This window comes from Caretta caretta, chromosome 6 (genome assembly GCF_965140235.1).
Source record: "Caretta caretta isolate rCarCar2 chromosome 6, rCarCar1.hap1, whole genome shotgun sequence".
Lineage (NCBI taxonomy): Eukaryota > Metazoa > Chordata > Testudines > Cheloniidae > Caretta > Caretta caretta.
The window spans coordinates 10,189,766-10,204,913 of NC_134211.1; the positions used below are offsets into that span (position 1 = coordinate 10,189,766).

General features: G+C 49.3%; 1 pseudogene; it reads right to left on the reverse strand.

The window, feature by feature from the left end:
• Positions 1-4,805: 4,805 nt before the first annotated feature.
• On the reverse strand, positions 4,806-15,144 carry LOC142068411 (uncharacterized; annotated as a pseudogene).
• Positions 15,145-15,148: the final 4 nt, after the last annotated feature.

A 15,148-nucleotide genomic window follows, 5' to 3' on the forward strand; every position in this document is an offset into this window, starting at 1 on the left:
GTGCTGTAGCTGGACTTGGAGCCAATGGCAGGGGTACGGCCAGGAACCCTGGATGCAGGAGGTACGTGGATGGGATGGATGAGGATGAGTTGTCTCTCAGGATTCGCTGATTCGTGATCTGAGGACCGTGCGAACGCCACTGCGCTCGGCTGCCTCTGTGACGGAGAGCATTGTGGTGACGTCATGCAGTTCCTTTTAATGGTTCTGTGACAGGAAAACCTGAGGTAGACTGTCAGTTACAGAACCAGTTCATTGTGGCCTGTTAGCTACCCTTTCCCACCAAAGTTCAAAAAGGTGCAAAACCACCACCACCCAACCCAGCTGAAACAAGATGGAGTCGTTTGTGGCAAAGAGACACCACATTAAGTGTCCGACTCCATATTGGATAATCACCATTTTAGTGATTATGAGGGTATAACATCATAAAACCTCATTAAAAACGCTATAAAATCACAAGATACAAATATATTAAAACAGGGCGTTTGGAGCCTTGAATGAAGGAGCGAGGCTGGGCTTGTAATTATGGTGCTGGCCTGGACTACAGGATTCGTGGTTTCTATTCCTAGTTCTGGCACTTGGTCCCTCTCTGACCTTGGGCAAATCACTCAGTCAGTGGTTCTCAACCAGGGGTACAGATACCCCTGGGGGTATGCTGAGGGGGTACAACAGGTGGTACACCATCTCATCTAGAGAGTGGCCTAGTTTTACAACAGGATACAAAAAAAGCACTTGCAAAGTCAGTACAAACTAAACTTTCATACTGACAATGACTTGTTTATACCACTCTATATACTATACACTGAAATACAAGTACAATATTTATATTGCAATTGATTTATTTTATAATTATATGGAAAAAAGGAGGAAGTCAGCATTTTGTCAGTACTAGTGTGCCGGGAGACTTTGGTATTTTTATGTCTGATTTTGTAAGCAAGTGGTTTTTAAGTAAGGAGAAACTTTGGCACACGCAAAAGAAATCAGAGTGCTGAAAGGGGTACAGTATTCCGGAAAGGTGGAGAGCCACTGATTTAAGTCATAGGGAATAGCCAGACTGGATCAGAGCGGAGGCCTAATTTGTTTGGTCAGTAATCTAATCTAATCTAACAGTACTTGTGGCACTTTAGAGACTAACAAATTTATTAGAGCATAAGCTTTCGTGAGCTACAGCTCACTTCATCGGATGCAGCCGATGAAGTGAGCTGTAGCTCAAGAAAACTTATGCTCTAACAAATTTGTTAGTCTCTAAGGTGCCACAAGTACTCCTTTTCTTTTTGCGACTATTCAACTTTGTAATGTTAATAGCACAAGCAGGTCAGCTGTGAAGCTTTGATCCAAATTCAAACTCCTAATCTTCAGATCCAAACTCAAGTAACTTCACAAGAGTGTTGGGATTTGAGTTCTGAAATGGGCCATCATAAAAAGAAACCTGAGCTGTGAAGTTGAAATCTTCACCTAGATCTGATTTTCTTCATGTTTCTGAGCGGTCTGGATTCTGTGTCCTAGTTTGGGGTCTATCTCTAGTTAAAAGTGAACTGTAAAGAGAAAATGGAATTGTAGGCAAGCTCAGATAGGTGACTGGAACGTCCCTGCTCACTGGACTGGGCACAGGAGATTGAGCATAGAAATCTGTTTTAATTAACGTTCCAAAAATTCTTTCAAACCCTTCTCCTCCTAGCACGATACCTGTTTTTCCAGCTTTGCTACTGACGCCCCATATTCAGCATTCTGTGATACTATAGATACCAGGAGAGAGACGTCATAGTCCCCAGAAGGGATAGCATGAGATTTCTGATACTTGTGATGCCCAGGAGAGCCAAGCTTTCCTTCTAAATCCAGCAGAGAGAGCAGATTCAAATGCAGAGGGGAAATAATTGTATATGGTTAAATTAGAACTGATTCCTGACATAATTATTGGGTGCTGATATTATCACAAGAGCCCCAAAAGATCATATCAAAAGTTCAGTTTGCAAATATCTCTGTTCTTCAAAATGATACAGTACATCAGTGCAACCCAGAGCTGCTTCATGTTGCTATGGCATAGTTTCGTAAAACATGACTGTGACACTGCGCTCCGTATTCTTCATAGCATAACTGAGATGTATTTTATGCAAGATGGGTTATGTGAGGTTTCACTGGAAAGGTTATGATTACTGGATGTGATTATCCTATTTGTAACCATGTTTCATTTTGGTATCTGTAGTTAGGAATATTGATTATGAATCAATTACAAGTGGGTTTTCACTGGGGAACGCCCACCAGAAAATGCAATCAGTCTGGATGGACTACGAGGAAAAACAATACATCTTTTAAGATTCCAATATCCCACCTTCCTGGGAAGCCTTCCAGTGGGCCCAACAAACAGACTTTGAGTGGTGGCTGCAGGGTCATATGATCACGTCGCCAGATACTGAACTCTATGATAAAATTAATACTTTTCCACTGACTGGGGATAGAATCACCCTGGAAAACAAGGGATTCTGGCCATATGTGAAACCTATTTAAGGCAGGGGAGCGACATAATCAGTGTTTGGTTTTCAGTGATTCCCTGCCCAAGATGCTGTAAGAAATTGATGCTGATAACTGGTTTCTTTAGCTTATTGAGTTTATCTTGCATGTTTGTTTTAGTTGATCCGTAATCTGTTTTGATCTGTTTGCTCTCTCTTATAATCACTAACATCGATCTTTTGTAGTTAATAAACTTGGGTTCGTTTTCACTAAAACCACACTTCTTCCTCCACGCTGAGGAAGGGGACGAATTTCATGAGCTTATGCCGTATAGTTCTCTATGCAGTGCAAGACGATGTAAGTTTGGGTTTACACTCCCGAGGGGTTGTGCACTTGAGTGCTGAGCAATTCCTTAGTTGAAGCCTTCCCCTGCAGTGCTGGTTGCAGTGTCGGTGTCTTTCTGCAGCTGGGTGTGGCCCTACCTGTGTGCGTGCCGAAAAAGGCTTGAGGGCCTGGCTCAGCAGGACAGGGTAAGGGAGCCCAGGCTTGTGGAGCAGGCAGGCTCAGTGGTACCCAAAGTATATCAGGTGGCACCCTGAAGGGTGGGGGCGGCAACCAGACACAATGACATCAAAAGTAGGTCTAGAAATCAAAACTCCTTTGTCGCTTGAGTACCTGCCCTGACCCTGCAGCACACCACCAGAGCCTTTACATATTCCTCCCCGCACTGCCAGCCGTTACTAGTCACCTCTATACATCAGACATTTTAGTCGCCCAGAGGATGTTAACTCAGATATGAAGCAGTTCGCTTAACACAACCATGCTGTCAATTCATTAACCAGTGTGTAAATATGGTTCATTAACCAATAAATAGCAAAATGACTTTTTTTTTTACATATCTGTTGGAGCTGGCATGGAGGTGACTTCTCTAGCTCAGCTTCACCGTTGCAGTGACTGGTTCTAGAGACGGAGAGGGAGTTCATTCAGGCGATTCACTCAAGGTGCTGTGCCAGCCAGACGCCTGTTCTCTGGGTGGATTTCTCAGCGGTTGCCCAAGACCAGACTTTAAAACAGGGAGTTAGTAGGGTGCTTGTCAGCAATCAGAATAAAATTGTTACCCAGCAGGTGGTGTTCTCTATGGCCAGGCTTTGCTGGTCCCACTCACATCTCCTTCGTACAGACATTTTGACTTGAGGAAGTGACATGCCGAACAACATGGGACATTTTATACCATTTCTGTTGGATGGTGCAGCCTGGTCACGCTGCTGGGCAAAGCTGGCCTGGGCCAATCAGGAAATGACCCATACTCATGGCAGAATCTTGGAACATCCAACCAGGATATGAGCTGTGTCCATTCTTACTGTCCAATGAGACAATCACAATCCAGGGTGTAATCCAAACTAGTAAGGAGAGGTGGGGGAGCATGTCACCGCCTGCCCTGTAACCTGGGGTGCCCAGTAATGATGTGCTTCTGTAGTAGCTCCCAATGAGAGCCCTTGGCATCCCGGATCCGGAGTTCTGCCTCCCCTAGCTCGATCCAGTGAATTAAGTCCGGTTTGGAACCTGAAGAGCCTGTTTGGGGGGAAAGCTTTATTACTAAAGTTTTGGGGGCAGGGACTCATTAATATGTTGGCACAGCACGTGGAATGACAGGACACCAATCTGTCCAATCTGAAACAGAGGAAAGCACAAGCGATCCCAAGGAGGAGAGTAATGAAATTAATTTTCCTTATTGGAGATTTCTTCCTGTCTCTCACTTGTACTCTGAATCGGCAGCTTTTATAACCCTTCTCACTTTGCAGTGGGGGCCGAGTTTAAAGCCTTGTTGAGGTTAACTCTAGATGTTCCATAGAAATATCCCATTCTGCTGACACAGGGCTGGGCAAACTTTTTGGCCAGAGGGCCACATCGGGGTTGCAAAATTGTATGGAGAATCATGGGGAAGACTTTGGAAGAAGGGAACTTTGCTCCTTTGCCATCTTACAGTGGTTGAAATGTTTCAGGCATGTCATTAAGGCAAATCGGCCACAACGTGTCATGGCAGGTGTCACCGTTACACAGACATTCCAGTTCTTTTGCATTGTTCAGTTATACAGTTGTTAAATTTACGATGTTCATTCTTTTGGGGGAGGTGGGGAGCTGTTGCAGCAGCAGTGTTTTCCCCCTGCCTTATTTCTCTGACTAGAGTCAGTTCTTGGGGCAGAGTTGCCTCAAGAACTGACTCTAGTCAGACAAATAAGGCAGGGGGAAAACAAATAAGTGGGAAACTCTCTCTGTGCACCTGCCAGTCACAGGCCTCATGGGCAGTTGGGGCCGAGAACATTTTGATTGGTTACACTGTTTACACTGGCTTCTCCACATGCTGTGTGAATGCATCAGCTTATTTAATAGGAAAGAAACACTGGGTTAGATAGACCTCTGTTACAGATTAGGTACATAATTCTTCTTTGTTACATTTCTATTTAGAATAGACAGCATGAGCAGTTCCTGAGTCTTCTTTCAATCACACACACTAGGTCAGAGGTGGGCAAACTACAGCCTGTGGGCCACATCTGGCCCGCGGGACCGTCCTGCCCGGTCCTTGAGGCCCTGGTCAGGGAGGCGAGCCCCCGGCCCCTCCCCCTGCTGTCCCCCTTCCCCCGCAGCCGCATGGGCAGCATGGTTGGCTCCGGCGGGGCGGTGCGGCTGCTAGTCCTGCTGCTCTGAGCGGCATGGTAAGGGGGCAGGGAGCAGGGGGGTTGGATGGGGCAGAGGTTCTGGGAGCGGTCAGGGGACGGAGAATGGGGAGGGGGGGTTGGACAGGCATGGGAGTCCTGGGGAGCCTGTGAGGGGCTGGGGGTGTGGATGGGGTCAGTGCAGTCAGGGGAAAGGGAGCAGCTGGGGTTGGATGGGGGTGGAGTCCCGGGGGGGGCAGTTGGGGCGGGGGGTCCTGGGAGGAGGCGATCAGGGGACAAGGAGCATTCGGCACTGGATGGGTTGGGGGTTTGAGAGGGGCCCTCAGGGGCGGGGGCCCGGCTGTTTAGGGAGGCACAGACTTCCCTACCCAGCCCTCCATACAGCTTTGCACCCTGATGTGGCCCTCAGGCCAAAAAGTTTGCCCAGCCCTGCACTAGGTTGTCCTGCCCCTCAGCCCAATCCATCCTGAGACAGGACTGCAAATCCCACCTCTAGATGTCATCCAAGAGTAATCCTCTGGCTGGAACCAAGGTAGATGTGTGGGGGAAGATCCTATCTTCATCCCATTGAGGGGGGGGGGGGGGAGTGGGGGGAGGGGGAGCGAGCGTGGGATGGAAAGAGAGAGACCTGGTTGGATCCCACCTAATGCAGTAGGCTGTGACCATCTGCTCTAAATACACTCCACCTGTCTGCTCTTCCACACACTGCTAAGCCAAGTCCCCTTCCCTGGCCCCCTCCCCGCCATCTCTCTGCTGGGCATCCTGGGGACAGGACTATGTCCTGATCTGCTCTGCTGGAGCTGTGTCAGGCCCACTTACTGCCAGAAGCCCTTGAGGCCCTGCAGGTGGCAGAAGGGCATTGGGGTGCATGACCGGGTGCTGAGAAGTTGGCCAATCTAGCAAAGTGCTTGCCCCAGCCAGCACAGCTGTATGGCCGCCCTCGGCTGTGAATGAACCGATGTGATAGCAAGGAGGAGGCCCGTGCAAAGTTCCTGCTTCAGCCAATGCATCGGAATGTCCTCCCCCCAGCCTGCGTGCACTGGTGCTTGATCAGTGCACTGGTTCTGGTGAAGTTCTTACTAGAATCGTTACAATGGTGCGGCTGCTCCTTGATGTGTGCGCTGGTGGGCTCTCAGGCTTGAGCTCCATGCAAAGCCCTTCCCACAGTCAGCACAGCGGTGCGGTCGCTCTCCGGTGTGCGTGCGCTGGTGTCTTCTCAGGTGTGAGCTCCGTGAAAACCTCTTCCCGCAGTCAGCACAGCGGTGCGGTCGCTCCCCGGTGTGCGTGCTCTGGTGTGTTCTCAGGTGTGAGCTCCGGAAAAACCTCTTCCCGCAGTCAGCACAGTGGTGCGGTCGCTCCCCAGTGTGCGTGCGCTGGTGGGCTCTCAGGCTTGAGCTCCATGCAAAGCCCTTCCCGCAGTCAGCACAGCGGTGCGGTCGCTCCCCGGTGTGCGTGCACTGGTGGGCTCTCAGGTGTGATCTCTGTGCAAAGCCCTTCCCGCAGTCAGCACAGCGGTGCGGCCGCTCCCCAGTGTGCATAAACCAGTGTGTTCTCAGGATTGAGGACTGTCTGAAGCTCTTGCCACAGTCAGAGCAGCGATAGGGACACTGGCCCATGGGGAGTCTCTTGCTGAGTTTATTCGGGGGACGGACTGCGTCCTGTGCATGGATCCTTTTGTGGGCTGTGGGATCCTGCGTTCCTGCCGCACTCTCCCCACACTCAGACGGTGTCCTCGGTCCCCCCAGTATCCCGAGCCCTGCTGGAGAGAGCAGAGACAATCCCAGTGTTAGCTCATAGTTAAGGCTACAGGTTTGTCAAGGAAGGAAAAATTTCAAGGATGGAGCGATTTCCCCATTTGTCTGTGACTGTTTTTTGGATGGGTGCCTCACCCAGCAATGGTGGCTCCTGTCCCACAGGGCTGGACCCAAAGCCTCGCTCTGGGTACTGAGACCTGGCCTGCGGGCTTACAGTGCCACTCAGATTTGCCCCCGCCCCAGTCATGATGGTGGGGGAGGTGGGGCAAACTTCAGTGAATGGACTTGCCACTCATATCTTCTCCAGCCTGCCTCAACGCCTCTGCATCAGCCTGCGGTTAGGGTTGCAGTATTGGAGGGTTCCTGGGCAGGGCGAGGAGGAGGACAGGTTTTGTGAAAAATCATGGAGCAGCCACAGTAAATTTAGTGACCTGTGACGTTTACTAAATTTACTACAACTGCTCCGTAATTTCTGATAGGAAATGCTGACACAAATCTGCAGCCTGACTCAGGGTGGTTCTACCCTATGTTGTTTGTGCAGCACCTAGCACCTGTTCCCACGTGCGCCATGCACCTCTTGGGTCTTGTTTGATGCTTAAATTGGAGCCTGCCCAGAATACAGGCAGCGTCTGGCACAATGGGGCCCTCATCCAGAACGAGGGGCTCCAAGTGCTAACACACAGGATCTGGGTTTTGTTTTCACTGATTTTGGTTTTATTTCCATCAGAGGGGTTTATTTACATGTTGCTGGTTCTGTGCTGTAAAACAGGCGACAGTACGTCTCTTGTTCCCCAGTATTTGCTCTGTTTAAACTATATTAGTTTGAAACCAGCTTAGGATCTACAATCCCCTCATGGACACATTGAGACCGGTATAAAGATGCTTACATCAGCGTAGCTTATTCCTGTGCAGGAGTGAGTCCTTTTCAAGGAATTCCTTCTAAAGATGTCATTTACCCTGAGCCTGTTTCACTCTTTGTGCAAAACTAAACTAAAACCTCAAGAGGGTTGGGGGGAGGTTTGAGGGGTTACCACTCAGTCAGGGTTTGTGTGACGTAACCTGAAAAACAGGTCCGTATTGTGTCACAAGACAATCAGTGACACTGCTGAGCTGGAAGGGGTGAACGGCTGCCACCCAGCAGGCCTTTGATCTACAGACGGTCACAGACCATGTTAAGGCTGAGGGCTGTGCTAAGCATTGACACTGAAGCAATGTAAGTGACAATGATTTTGTGCCACTGAGAGAGCAGGAGGAAAGGGGGATGTGTTAAAGGCCATCCCACCACCTTCTCCCTCATACCCAGCCCATACACCAGGATACTCCAAGTCGTGCTACACAGGATGATTTCCTCTGGCTCCCATGTGTGTTCGTGCCCCCAGCAGCAGGTGTCTGGCACGTGGGGCAGTTTTAGAGCATTACAGTGAAACGCTGCAAATACTGGAGACCTGCTCTACAAAATGGCGTCCTCCGCACTTATCGTACATGACTGATCCTGCCCTGAGTCATTCCCAGCTTTCTCCTTGCTCGCCGGGGACATGTTTCTCCAGTCGGAGAGGTCACGTGTGATGTGAAGTGGCAGAGAGGGGGTGGGGTGGGAACCTGAAGAGGACAGCGCCTTCTCTGCTAAGGGCCAGTGACTTGGGGATGTTCTCCCAGGCTGCAAGCAGGTTTTTGCCTGTCTGAGCTATGTCTGGATCCAGGTGCCCAGCCAGAGAACACCAGCGCACACAACTTGAGTCAGGAGGGGCAGAGGCATGAAGCCCATCTGAAAAATGTCTAGGATGCCCCGGGCTCGGTATGATTTTCTGAGGTGCGGAAAGCCTTGAAGAAAGTGTTGTGGTCTATGGACCAGTAGGAGTGTCTTTCTACCCAGGTGCTTGTCTGCCCCCCAGTGCCAGATCCACTGACACGCACATATTTTATTCTCACAGCCCCAGTGCTCTCTCCATTACACAGGTGGGGTAACTGGGAGTCCCAGTGACTCACTTCTAGAACCGAAACAAGATGTTTTGAATCCTGCTGCAAAGTCCTACCCACCAGGGAAATGCAGTCCCCATATGCTCCCCCATCACAGAGACCTCTCTCTTTCCCTCAGCATCTCTCAAATCCACTGTGACATTGCACTCTATATGATTTTATAAAAATATGCTAATGAGTGTGCCTATAATGTAACTGAGGCATGCTTCATGCAAAAGGTCTCATTGTAAGGTATCATTACAAAGCTTCTAATCTACTGAATGTGTTTATCCTATTTGTATGAATGTCTCATTCTTGTATCTGAAACTAGAAATATAATATATAACTCTGAGGGCCTATTGTAATTATGCAAAGTGTGGACCATTAATAGTGGTATGGAATCTTGACAGGAACACTTCTTAAGCTGCTTTCAGTTTAAGCCTACAGCTGTTAGGGGGCGTGGTTCAGACCTGGGTCTGGGTTTGCAGCAGGCTAGCGGGTCTGGCTCAAACCAGGTAGGGCACTGAAGTCCCAAGCTGCCAGGGCAGGGAAAGCAGGTTCAGAAGTAGCCTTGGCACATCAGTTGGCAACCCCAAGGGGGTTTCTGTGATCCAACCCATCACATCCACCACCCCACATCTCTTCCAAGTTCATCACTGTTAGGATATAGATATTCAGGCCTGTCTGTAAAGGCCTATACTCTAAGAATTTAGGTGTATTTTTACCACTTGGCTAGTTAGAGGTATAAAAGAAAGAATCAAAATCACTGTCTGCCAGTGTAAGGTCCTTCTCTTACTGTGACAGTCTGAGGCCCTGTTCTTAGGCTAAGGCCTTTGGCTAAGCAGCAGAGGCAGCCATAAGCTGGGAAGCGACCGGTCATATCCTCCCATTCCAAACTAGTCACATTGAAAGAAGGTGCTATTGGGCTGTTAGGAATACAATCCTGTCCTGATAATGCCTATCACCTCCAGAGAAAGGGAAGTGCCTAGAAGACGTAAAAGGAAACTTAGTTTGATAGCATCCTGTCTGGCAAGAACTCACTTATCAATTCCTGGGATGTGAAATCCTCACTTCTGTATTGTTCTGTCATTATAGTTCCCATTTTGCTATTGTTTGTCTGTATAATCTCTGTCTGGTTCTGTGATTGTTTCTGTCTGCTGTATAATGAATTTTGCTGGGTGTAAACTAATTAAGGTGGTGGGATATAATTGGTTACATAATCATGTTACAATATGTTAGGATTGGTGAGTTAAATTTCAGGAAAAGGATTGGTTTAGGTATAGCTAAGCAGAACTCAAGTTTTACTATATAGTCTGCAGTCAATCAGGAAGTGGGTGGGGGGAAATGGGAACAGAGAATGGGGGTAAGGAAATTGAAATAATGTTTTGCTAAAGGGGGAAATGGGAACAGGGAATGGGGATGGGGAAACTGGAATCATGTTTGGCTAAGGGCAGGAATGGGAACAGGGACACAGGTGTAAGGCTCTGTGGTGTCAGAGCTGGGAAGGGGGACACTAAGGAAGGAAACTGGAATCATGCTTGCTGGAAGTTCACCCCAATAAACATCGAATTGTTTGCACCTTTGGACTTCGGGTATTGTTGCTCTCTGTTCATGCGAGAAGGACCAGGAAAGTAAGTGGGTGAAGGAATAAGCCCCTTAATAATCACCTCCCCATCTCTGATCCATTTCTGTCACAGCTTTGAGGCCCCATCATTTTTAGGTCCCATCGTAGGTCACAGGTATCCAATGAGTAGGAAAGATGGGAAGTATGATAGTAAGACTCCCTGGCTTAACCAGGAGATCTTCAATGACCGGAACAAAATTAGAAAGGCCAAGGCAAAAAAGCGAATTAAACTAGGCAGTAATATAAAGGGAAAAAACAAAGCATTTTACAAATACATGGGAAGGCAGAGGAAAACAAGGACAGGCTAGGCCCATTCCTAAATGGAGGGAAAGAGAATAAGAGAAAACGCAGCAATGGCCGAACAGTTAAATGCCTCTTTTGTTTCAGTTTTCACCAAAAAAGTTAGCTGTGATCAGCTGATTAACATAGTCAACATCAGTGTCAATGGGGTAGGATCTGCGCCTAAAATAGGCGAGGAAAATAGTTATGAATTACTTAGACAAGTTAGAGGTCTTCAAGTTGGCAGGGACTGATGAAATACATCCTGGAATACTTAAGGAACTGGATGAAGAGATCTCTGAGCCATTAGTGATTATCTCTAAGAATGTGTGGAGGATGGTTGAGAGACCTGAGGATGGGAAAAGGGCAAATATAGTACCTAGGTATAGAAACGGGATAAGGACAACTCAGGGATTTATAGACCAAGTAATCAAACATTCTATTTGTGAGCACCTAGAAGGACATAAAGTAATAACTAGCAGTCAGCATGGATTTGTCAATAACAAATTATGTCAAACTAACCTAACATCCTTCTTTGACGGGTAACAAGCTTTGGACTGGGCGGACGCAGTAGATGTCACATCTCAAATTTAGCAAGGCTTTTGATACTGTCTTACATGACCTTCCCATAAATAAACTAGAGAAATATAGCCGAGGCAAAGCTACTGTAAGGTGGGTTCGCAACTGGTTGGAAAACTGCACTGAGAGAGTGGTTCTTATCATTCTCTAATGAGCTGAAAGGGTATCTTGAGTGGGATCCCAAAGGGATCTGTCCTGGGTCCGGTTCTATTCCGTATCTTTATTAATGATTTAGACAATGGCATGGAGAGTGCACTCATAAAGTTTATGGATGATTTAAAGCTGGGGAGGGGTTGCAAGCCCTTTAGAGGACAGGACTAGAATTTAAAATGATCTTGACAAAATGGAGAAATGGTCGGAATTGAAATGATTGCCTAGGAAGGAGTACTGCAGAAAACCATCGGAGGTTATAGTGGATCACAAACTAAGTGAGTCAACAAAGTGAATCCTCAACTGGAATACTGTGTCCAGTTCTGGGCCTCACACTTCAGAAACGATGTAGATAAGCTGGAGAGGATCAGAAGAGAGCAACAAGAATTACTAAAGGTCTAGAAAACATAACCTATGAGGTAAGATTGAAAAAAAATTTGGTTTGTTTAGTTTGGAGAAGGGAAGACGGGTGGGGGTGGGGGGGCAGAAAGGGTGTGATAACAGTCTTCAAGAACGTAAAAGGTTGTTACAAAGAGGAGGGTGATAAATTGTTGTTCTTATCCACTGTGGCCAGGACAAGAAGTAATGGGCTTAAATTGCAACAAGGGAGATTTAGGTTGGAGGTTAGGAAAAACTTCCAAACTGTAAGGGTAGTTAAGCACTGGAATAAATTACCTGGAGAGGTTGTGAAATCTCCATCATGGGAAGTTTTTAAGACCATGTCAGGCATGGACTCGATAATACTTAGTCCTGCTTCAGTGCAGGGGACTGATTGGACTAGATGACTTACTGAGGTGCCTTCTAATTCTATGTTTCTAGGATTTCCAGGAGTCATAGATATCAAGGCCAGACAGGCTCACTGTGCCCATCCAGCCTGGCTTCCCGTCTATCGCAGCCAAAGAATCTCTCCCCCGTGACTCCTACCTCCTGGCTGAAGAAGAACAAAGCTTTGAGAAAGTCACACCCCATTTCCACTGACAGACTTCCAGTGAGGGAGAATCTATTGCGTCCTGTGGGGAGCTCTCCCAGTGGTTCATTCCCCTCCCAGATAAACACTGGCCCCTAATTCCCAGTCTCCATTTGTCCCCTTCTGCTCCCAGCCAGTGGATCTCACTTGGCCTTTGCCTTCTACATGAAGGAGCCCTGTGCTAGCAGGTATATAAATCACAAGGGACTGGGTTATGACGACTCACCTCGGGAGGGGCTCTCAGGCCCCGAGCTTTCCCTGGAGTCCTCGGCATCCTGGATCCAGAGCTCTGCCTCCTCTACCTCAATTCTGTGGATTAAATCTGGTGTGGAACCTGAATAGCCTGTTTGGGGGGAAAGAATCAGTTTTATTACTGAAGTTTTGGGGACAGGGACTCATTTATATGTTGGTGCAGACCAAAGAATGGCCCTACTGGGTCAGACCAAAGGTCCATCTAGCCCAGTATCCTGGCTTCTGACAGTGGCCAGTGCCAGGTGCCCCAGAAGGAATGAACAGAACAGGTAATCATCAAGTGATCCATTTCCTGGATTCACATTCACAGCTTCTGGCAAACAGAGGCGAGGGACACCATCCCTGCCCATCCTGGCTAATAGCCATTGATGGACCTATCCTCCATGAATGTATCTGCTTCTTTTTTGAACCCCGTTATAGTCTTGGCCTCCACAACAGTCTCTGACAAGGAGTTCCACAGGTTGACTGTGCATTGTGTGAAGAAATACTTCCTTTTATTTGTTTTAAACCTGCTGCCTACTCATTTGATTTCGTGACCCCTAGTTCTTGTGTTATGAGTAGTAAACAACACTTTCTTACCTACTTTCTCTACCAGTCATGATTTTATAGACCTCAGTCTCCCCTTAGCTGTCTCTTTTCCAAGCTGAAAAGTCCCAGTCTTATTAATCTCTGCTCATACGAAAGCCGTTCCATACCCCTAATCATTTTTGTTGCCTTTTTCTGATCCTTTTCCAACACTAATATATCTTTTTTGAGATGGGGCGACCACATCTGCATATAGTATTGAAGATATGGGCATCCCATGGATTTCTAGAGCGGTAAAATGATATTTTCTGTCTTATTATCTATCCCTTTCTTAATGATTCCCAACATTCTGTTTGCTTTTTCGACTGCTGCTGCACATTGAGTGGATGTTTTCAGAGAACTATCCACAATGACTCCGAGTTCTCTTTCTTGAGTGCTAACAGCTAAACAGCACAACAGGACCCCGATCTCAGTCAAGGTGCGTCTGCACAGCACCTGGCATGATGGGGCCCCAATCTCGGATGCTGCTTGAGAGGAAAGCGCAGGAGATCTCAAGCAGGAGAGTAATGAAATAAACCTTCCTTAGAGGAAATTTCTTCCTGTCTCTCACCAGGCAAGTTCAGTTCATACTCTAAAGCAGCAATGTCTATGACCCGTCTCAATTTGCTTTGGGGACTTAGACACGGCAGGTGTCACCAGGTGTCACCATTACACAGACTTATCAGTTCTTTTGCTTAGGATGCAAGTATTGGTCAACTGCATGGTTGTTAAGTTTATGATGTTCATTCTTTTTGGGGAGGTAGGGAGCTGTTACAAGCACAAGAAGAGTTTTCTTCCTCCCTTATTTGCTCATGTGCTGTTTGGAACCAGCCCTGTACCACACTGAGGTGAGGTAGGTAATGCAAGTAAACAAGTTACAACTAAGATTAGCCCCAGGCTCTGTAGCCCTGAGTTCTTCAACAGGAAGCCGAACTGAAAGAGGCTGTCATTTGACACTACTCAGCCATCGGGTGGCACATGCCAGGGGTGCCATCAAGGAAACACAGACATTTGACAGCTATGAGTAGAGATAAATCGGTCCTTACCCAAGGAAACGAGGGCCCGGTAATTCCTCAGCATCTGGTCCCGGTACAGCTGCTTCTCTGGCCGGGACAAGAGCCCCCACTCCTCCCGGCTGAAATACAGAGCCACGTCCTCAAACGCCACCCGCAGCTGCTGGCACAAGCGTTACACACTCAGCACCCTCCGCGCCAGCCCCAGCCCGGGCTCTCAGCAGGGGACGCGGGTTCTAGGGCAGCGGCTCCCGGGGAACCCCCAGCCCAGCAGCTGTGACCCAGGGAGACCCCCCCGCACAGCCCCCCGGGGACTCGGGCCCTGCTGGCCGGCGACAGGAGTCGCCCTCGGCTCCCCACGGGGCTCTGGGGCGGGGCGCTGGGAAGGGCCCGAATCCCAGGGCAGGGACCAGGCTCCTCCCCCGGCCGGAGTCCCCGCCTCCGCCCCAGGCCTGGGCTCGGCCCCGCTCCCGCCCCCGGCTCGGCCGCCTCGGGGCTCCTCGGCCCGACTCCGCGTGTCCGCCCGGCCCGGGGCCCCCAGCGCCGCTCCCCGGCCCCAGCGCTCCGAGTGCGGCAGCCCCCAGCCCCGGGGTCACTAGCGCGGGAGGGACCCGGTCCCGGCCCCGGCCCCGGCCCCGGTCCCGGTCCCGGCCCCCCTCGGCCCCAGCCAGGACCAGCCAGTGCCCGGCCGGGGAGTCCCCGCCCCGCGTCCTACCTGCGCCGGCCCCGCTGCAGCCATCGCCGCGCTCGGCTCCGGCCCCGGCCGCTTCCTCCGCCCCGGCAGCGACCTCCCGCCCCGCGGCTGGTGCCTCCCCGGGGTCGCCTCCCGCCCGCTCCGCGCCCGGCCCCGCGCCTGCGCCGCCAGCTCCAGCAGCCGAGGGAGGCCCCAG